This window comes from Olea europaea, unplaced genomic scaffold (genome assembly GCF_002742605.1).
Source record: "Olea europaea var. sylvestris unplaced genomic scaffold, O_europaea_v1 scaffold920, whole genome shotgun sequence".
Taxonomy (NCBI): Eukaryota; Viridiplantae; Streptophyta; class Magnoliopsida; order Lamiales; family Oleaceae; genus Olea; species Olea europaea.
Window position 1 is genome coordinate 120,836 of NW_019267682.1, and position 8,698 is coordinate 129,533.

Consider the following 8,698-nt stretch of genomic DNA (forward strand, 5'->3'; position numbering starts at 1 on the left):
CCTCCATAACTTCTATATTGAAGTTTCAAGTGGTTACTTGGGAGTTATGAGTTTGAATTCTAAATTCAAACCACTCCCTCCAAGCATTATAAGATCCTACGGGTCGGGTCACCCCACATGGACGATCCATTATCTGTATTTTCCAACAACTCCCACTCACACATGATGGGTTTGATCCGAACCACAAGTGATAACAAATGTCACACCTTAGATCTTTCTCAAGATCTATCTCACAAAGATTCATCTAGCAAATAGATTGTGCGACCAACGAGTAATTTTAGATCTCACGGTACTATAAACCTGTTAGGGATATATAGTAGCTCTACTAGAGGAGGAATATCACATCTCACTATGCCCCAAACTCATTTTCCAACATTAATTCAAGTATTTCCAATCCCTCAAGTATTTGTGGAACATACTTGAATTCCACATCATATCATTGTATTCACAATTACATTCTATACCCCAAATAATTAAACACAATTGTCTGGCCGGTGAATACAAATATAAATGTTGGTCAAAATAGTTTTCCTTTCCTACTTGAATCCTTCAATTTTAAATCAGCTGCTTTCCTAGACATGCCCCATCAAACCGAATCAATCATAGTCATTGGCAACATGCTAAAGTAGCAACACTGAAATAAAACCTCAAGAAACAGTCAAAAGTCATAAGGGTATATATGAGGTTACATAAACTTCAGGGTCTTACACAATGAGGAAGCAGGGATCCATTCACTCATTTACCCAATATTGGTTGTAAAAGCACACGCGGTATGAAACACGTGCTACGATATTTTCTCCATTTTTTAGGGCGTATGTCATATTCTTTTGTAAACAAATAACATCGTACAGATCCTAATTCAAGTATTCATCAATATTTAACTTGAGTTCTCCTTATGTTCATTCCTCCAGGCATTCTCAAATCGAGAACTCGATCTAGCTACCAAACGGGTTTAATGGATAACGAAATTCATTTCGATTACTTGTTATAATATCATCTTGATACCTTATCAAAGTGACTGGATCATGTAAACAAAATGATCACTATCAAGGCGACTGGATCATATACACAACATGATCACTGTGTCTCATCTTAGCACATCTTAAAACTTCTGAGACGATTGCTTGTGTGAGTAAGTCAATCTCAACCAGTTCGACATACTTTATATGTGCATACAAATCATTTATATTGTAATGCCAATATTAGATTACACATGAACTCAAAATCGTTCATCTATGGGCACACAAAACTCAATTAAGAGTTTGTCTGATATACCAAGTATCATATTCTACGAAATTCTAGAGATTCCATATTATCAACAAATATATCTGTAGACATTTTCAGAGTATGATGATTACATATCATCATTTACGTAGATATATCACAAAGACACTTTCTTTGCTAATGTCTCTCACATAATTACCATTAAGTGTTTGGTTCTATTTTAATACTTGAGATCTTAACATATAAAATAATTGCGTAACTATCATGGATCTCATATTCTCAACTAGTATCATTAGATGCTCAATACATCCATACCAAACAATTTCTTTAATTGCAATTTCACATGAGCATTTATAATATAAAACTCTTATGATAGAGCAAGAACATACGAAAATTATTCTTAACACAACAATTTGCTAAACCCATGTATTTTCTCTCAAAAAATTGAGGACAACCATTTCAAAATGGTCTGTATACACTTCTTATCATGCTCAACCAATCCAATGTTATCAATATCAAAGTTAGAATTACAACCTATCATCGGACTTTTTCACAAATACAGTAATTTTCGCCCATGTGATAAAATTCTTGTACGAAATTTAACCCTGTTAAAAACTCAAGTACAACTGTCAAGATGACTATATTAGGTCATGCATGTAACTATAAAGTTACCACAATTAAAAAAAGTCTTTAACATGAAATCTAAAAGTCGATTCATGTTGATATCTTTAATCATTTCTCAATTGAGAATAAAAATACAGTCTCTAGGTCGATTTGGTGTAACTCTAAATTTAAACATACCATCACGGCTAGCATTGATGTATAGAAGCGAATCCCATCGTTATGAAAAAATTTATCGAACTCAGTACACTCACATTGAGTATAACATTTTTCAAAATTGAGCTTTATCTATCATAAACTCTTTAGTCTTTCACTTAACTTTCAAGAGCTTGAATGTTCTCGATAAACATAATGTTTGAATAGAACTTTCACCTTATCTCAGATTAGGTAGAAATTCTATACTTCATATATATACTTCCAACTTTTCTCAAAATTCATCTTCTAATTTTTTTTGAACCAAGAATCATCGGTATTAAATAGCTCTTAGATCCAACTCGGAACCAAGAATCATTAAATTAGATAGTTCTTGGATGGCTCCCACTCGGTTAGATAGCTCCCACTCAAAACCAAAAATCATTGATATTAAATGGTTCTTAGTTTCCACTCGAAATCAAGTATCATTGAAATTAGATAGTTCTTAGATAGCTCCCACTCGGATAGATTGGTCCAACTCGGAAACAAATTACTCCCACTTAAATAATAAGTTTGGATAATCTCTTATATGTTCAAAATCAATTCATCAATACATATAATATTAATTTCAACAATCTTCTCCAATCTTTTCTCTATTACTGAAAAATGTGTCAAATGTCACATCTTGTGACTCGATACCCATTCAAAATTTCACTTAAGTACCTTTTTGAATTACATGTATGTCATCGAGACACATGTAGTTCTTAATGGACTCATGTTCCCACACTCGTTATCGAGAACATATATAGTCCATTAAGAGTCTATGATAACCCATATTCGGTTATTTACGTGTCCAAAACTTATATATTTTGAAGATACCAACATTGAGAGAACTCCATTAATTGATATGTTATAGTTAGCCCACGCTATTTCCCAAAGCAAATACGTAAGTTGTACTACATATCTTGAACCTCATCAGTCATCATATTCAGCAATATTTCATTCTTTCAATCCAATACACCATATAATTATTGGATATTAAAGAATAGTCAATCCAATAAGAGTTCCTCTCATTACATAGATCATTGATATCTCGTGATAGAGATTTATGCTGTCAAACAGTTCTTAAAATCTTCACTTCCATAGTCTGATTTTCTACTCGACTTCATAAAAGTCTAAATCAATACAATATTTTCAACTTAAGAAAATCAGTCTCATAACTGAAGTGCATGAATCCATCTATAAATGTAATGAAAAGTAAAATTCCATCTTTATCTCTCTTGATCACGGCTCACAAAAAAATTTAGATGGATTTATTCGATGGAAGTTCAGCTCTTACCGCTTTGAATTGTTTTCTCAACTCAAAAACTCAAACCATTGCACAAATATCCAGAACCATAATAAATATCACCACTGTGAGTACGAACAGAAATATCACGTACAAGTTCAAGTAAGAGATCCCTCTTAGAAGAACAATAATTGAGATCAAATTTAGTGGAGTCTTTGATATTATCTCAATATCAAGTAGGAGGTCAGTTTATCCACTTTGCAATACTAAGTTGCAGTACCAGTCATATAAACCTACACTCTATCTTCACTATTTGTACATATTTATTTCGTATCAAGTCAAATACTCAACAATAGACTAATATACTTCTTGATCTCAAATGAAGTGGGTTTCTAACCCTTGAATCCATTATCTACACAAGATAAGATCCAATTTGTATAGTGTTGATACGTAAACAACACTAAGAGGAATATATTAAAGTACAATATCCTTTAACTTAACCACTTTCGAGCTAAGAGATTCAAACCATATAGTTGAAGCACTTGAACCTTTTATAACATTGATCCTCTACCAAAACCACTTTCATTCACTTAATATCTGAAGTTCTTCTTGGTCCCTTTACCAGTCTCCCACATCCATCCCGCATTTGTTCTAACTCATTCAATGCTTAAGATTCAAAGTCTTATATAAGCTAGAAATTGCTACGCAAGCATGTCCTCGAGATTTAGCAACATCAAGTCACACGTCTTTTAATTCACATAGCGGGTAGTGTCAATAAAAAGAAATTGACACTTCTATTTGTAAGTCACAATTACTTTCAAAATTTCATATATTAAGAAGAGACTAATTTGAACTTACTACTCATCTAAAATTAATGTGACCAAAGAAAATGTTAATACTATGTTAACCACCACGTCACATCTGAGAAAAAGATTATTTATAACAGAACTTAACAATTTTAAATGCTCGAGTAATAAAATCCACATTTTTTCTATACTCGACAAAGTTCTGATCTTTATACTTTAGAGTAGTATTACCTACATAAGATCTTCTATTATGTGATTGATATTCTCTAAAGTATCATGTCCTTCTAGTACATTTAAAATTTTATCATACCAAATGTTATCGCATTTAGTTTATCACATTTATTAAGGTTAACTTCTATAGATTTTGATGCCATCATCTATCAGATTTTTAGAGACATGTTATTCTTAATCAATGCCCATTTATGCACATATTTAAATTTTGCATTAACGCAAATTAACATTTACGATAGTTCAACGTTAGGCACAGAGTCGAAAATTCACTATGTTCTCAATCATCGTCCGCAATCCTATCGTTTTACTATCATAAACTTAATTTAATAATGCGAAATTCCATGGGTTCTAAGTGAGAATCACATTAATTCTTCTAATTTCAGAACTCCCACTCAGTTGATGAATCAAATAGTTCTTGGTGAGATTTTTTCTAAATCTTCCAATCACCGAACTATCACACAACTGACAATCAATAGGTCTAAATAAGAATCTCACTAATTCTACTACCTTAGCATTTATAACAATACATGATGTATTCAATTAGATAATTTCATAATATGCAATAAAAACATAAATATGCACATTTATCCAATCATGGCATGCATCATGATATAACAAATTAATTCTTTCGGAAGATAACTTCAATTATATTTCAAAAATAAAACTAACATCGTTTAAGTTTTATTTTACAAATTATCAATTCCACCTAAATCTCGTTTGCAACACAGTCCTAATAACTGGGAAGTGACATTAGAATTATTATATTCTGCTTGTCATCAAAAACTTATATCCCAAAATATTTACATGTTCCACAATAGGTAGGGTTGGCAATCGGGCTCGCCGTCTCGAGCCGCCCGTGGCTCGGCTCGGGACTCGGTAGACCCGAGCCTAGGCTCGGGTCGAGCCCCATTTTGGGGACACGGGCTTTGCCCGAGCCGGCCCGTGAGCTCATGAGCTTTTTAATAAAAAAAAATTAAAATTAAATTGAAGGCTTAAAAGGCAGCAAAACTGCTGCCTTACTGCCTTTAAAAGGCAACAGATTAGAAGATTAATAAAAAAAAAAAAAAAAAGTAGAGAAAACGAGCATGCCCAGCTCGGCCCGTAAAAAGCCCGAGCTAGCCTATTTTTTTTGGCCGAGCAAAGAGCCCGCAAAAAAGCTCGCCCATTTTAACCTGGCCGAGCCCGAGCCGAAACTTTAGGCTTGCGAGCCGGCTTGGCTCGGCTCGTTTACATCCCTAACAATAGGTCATTTCCAGATCCATTCATTTATATCGATAAGCATAGAATATTTCAACAAGTTTCATAGCCTTTGGTTTTCTAGCATTCTTTCTAAGGATGCTATAAATGTGCACAAATCTAGCCATATTTGATCAAGCACAAAAAATTGAAAAATAAGTCACAATGGATCACATAACCTAATTAAGATCCACACAACTCGTGAACGTATATATAATGCGGTATTTTAAATATTTTCGAAATATTTTTCATTTAAAAATGAAACACTTCAAAAAAATAACTCCCACTTGGCAAATACTGCTTAACAAATATTCTCGATTTATAAAAAAATTTAGAATTTAATCGAGTCCAAAAAAAAAAAAATTTTGATTATCTGAAAATTAATTTTAATTGCACATAAAAATCAAGAATATTTGAGGAACCAATTTGCAATTTTCTAAAATTCATTTGAAAAAGTCAAACGGTAATTTTATTTGACATTCCAACTTTTAACCCTTTTTTTAATGAAAAAAAGGGCATTGAACACCTACTACACGCCAATCCGCGGAGCTTATCCAATGAAAAAATTTTGTTAATTCGTCCCTATAATCAATTTTAACGTTCTGAGTTCATCTCTGTGGCCAGATTTCATAATATCAACATCTAAGATTGTGTTCTGGACTCAAACAGTCCGATTGAGACTAAAAAATGGGAAAAAAATATTGTTCATCTTTAAGTTGGAAATATCTCAAGAAGAACTATCCAACCATACCAAATGGACAGCATGATACTTAATGTATAAAAAGTTATCACATGATGAATTTCAGGATTTTATCGAGTTTTACGCTTAAAATTCAGATTATCATTCAAATTTCAAAAACTCATAACTTCTTCGTTTTAAGTCCAAAATTTGAGTTCTTTATATGGTTGGAAAGCTTATGAGAAGACCTTTCTAACCATACTAATCTTACTTCATGAAGATGAAAGAACAAATGGCAGTAAATTATCAAATGATATCACTAAATACAACGTAAGGTTTCAAAACTTTGCATACAAGATTCATAACCCAATGCTATCATGTAATGAAATAATTAAGCATGAATTACAGCAAGAAATTCAACCTTATGGCTCTGATACCAATGTAGAAAAATCGTAGCATGCTTTGACATGAATTTCGGGTCAACAAACTTACTTGAAATGATGAATTTCAAGATCTTTGTGTGGTTGAATCACCTTACTTTCAAATCTCCAAAATTTGTAATTTCTTGTACTCCAATGATCCTAATCGCAATCACAATGGAAGGGGATTATTGTCCACAATTTAAGTGTCGTTTTTTGTGAGATTTCATGTCAAAAATGTGATTTTAGGGACTTTTCAATTTTGAGGTGAATTTCCATACAAATTTTTTTTTACCATTTTTCTCATGTTTTACATTTTCCCCCTCTTTTCCATAACTTCTATATGGAAGTTTCAAGTGGTTACTTGTGAGTTATGGGTTTGAATTCTAAATTCAAACCACTACCTCCAACCCTTATAAGATCCTGCGGGTCGGGTCACCCCACATGGGCGACCCATTATCCGTATTTTGCAACAGGTGCGTTATGTCACCGTTCTAAAGATCCCGTCCGCACATCGTAAAGGGTTCCACAAGGAGGATATTGGACCCTCGTTTGATTTTGATTTTTCAAGTCAAAAAAATTAATTTTTTTGGCGTTACTTAACATGATCAGTCATTTTTTTCATATTAGCTGGTCAGGTTGAGCTGGTGACAGGCGGAAAACCTTACGTGATGTTTGGAGATGGTAAGTTGTGTGCTTGCAAGCCAATAAGTGAGGCAGACTTGGCATCGTTTATTGCAGATTGTGTGTTGAATAAAGATAGGATTAATCAGATTTTGCCAATTGGAGAACCGGGGGCTGCATTGACGCCACAGGAGCAAGGTGAAATGATGTTTAAACTTGGAAAGAACCTAAGTTCCTCAAAGTACCTATCCAAATAATGGACTTTGCTACTGTAGTTCTTGATTTCCTTGTGAAAATTATTCCTTCACTGGAAGATGCAGCTGAGTTTGGGAAGATTGGAAGGTACTATGCAGCCGAGAGTATGCTGGTTCGGGATCAAGATACCGGTGAATATGATGCTGAGAGAACTCCAAGTTATGGGAAGGACACACTGGAAGAGTTGTTTAATACAGTACTTAAGGAAGGAATGGATGGTCGGGAGTTAGGGGAGCAATCAATTTTCTTAATTTACCGTTGATTGAAATTTTTTTTTTCCCAAGAATTCCTAACTCAATCAGCCATGGATTTATACTGAGAATACGTAAAGGTACACGATTCCTCATTTTCTGCTTGGCGTAGGATGGATTGCAGAAGTATGATTTGTACGGAAATATAAGAATCTGAAGATATGTCTATGTTCTGAAATGCAGATTAACTTAATAATAATTTTTGCCGTTCTTTCTTCCTGCAGTATGAACTTTTAACATAGAGGTGGAAATTGCTTATCGACGTAATCTTACCATTTTAATGTAGCAGCAAATAATGGCCGTTGGGTTATTAATATTTTTGATCATGTCACTGATATTCGAACATAATTCTATGTTTCTTGAGCGATATAGTGTTGAATTGGATCTATGGTTGGATGGTTCCTTCAATTTTTTTTTATGTAACTCTGAGTAGGTTGGACTTTAGATTCAGTTGACAAGAAAAGTTTCATGTAGAAATCAGGCCAAGGCTTCTACCTTTTCCAGACTTCGAACATCAACCATCCAAGAACTTCTAGTCGTGTTTTGCAAGCACGTATATGTTTTACAGTTCCCTAGTCCACCTTTTTCAGCCCTTTATGGCATCTTCCATGGTGTTTGCACTAAGGTGTTGTAATTTACACCGGAAATCATTCTTAGCCAACTGTCATCTTCTTGCCTTGATGTGATTGTTTCTCAAATAACAGCTTCTAGTTGCGATCTTGAAAGATAACTGACCTAAAGATCTCTAACAGTTTTCTTCTTCCTTTTCGCTATAAATCTAAGACCTAGATAGACTTGTATTTCCATGTAGAACATATAGATTTCTATCAGATCGATGTTAAAATGAATATCAACGAGTATTGCTTGCCTAATTTTTAGAATTTGTGAGTCGTTTTCATGTATATCTCCCACCCACACGCAAAGTCTTGCAC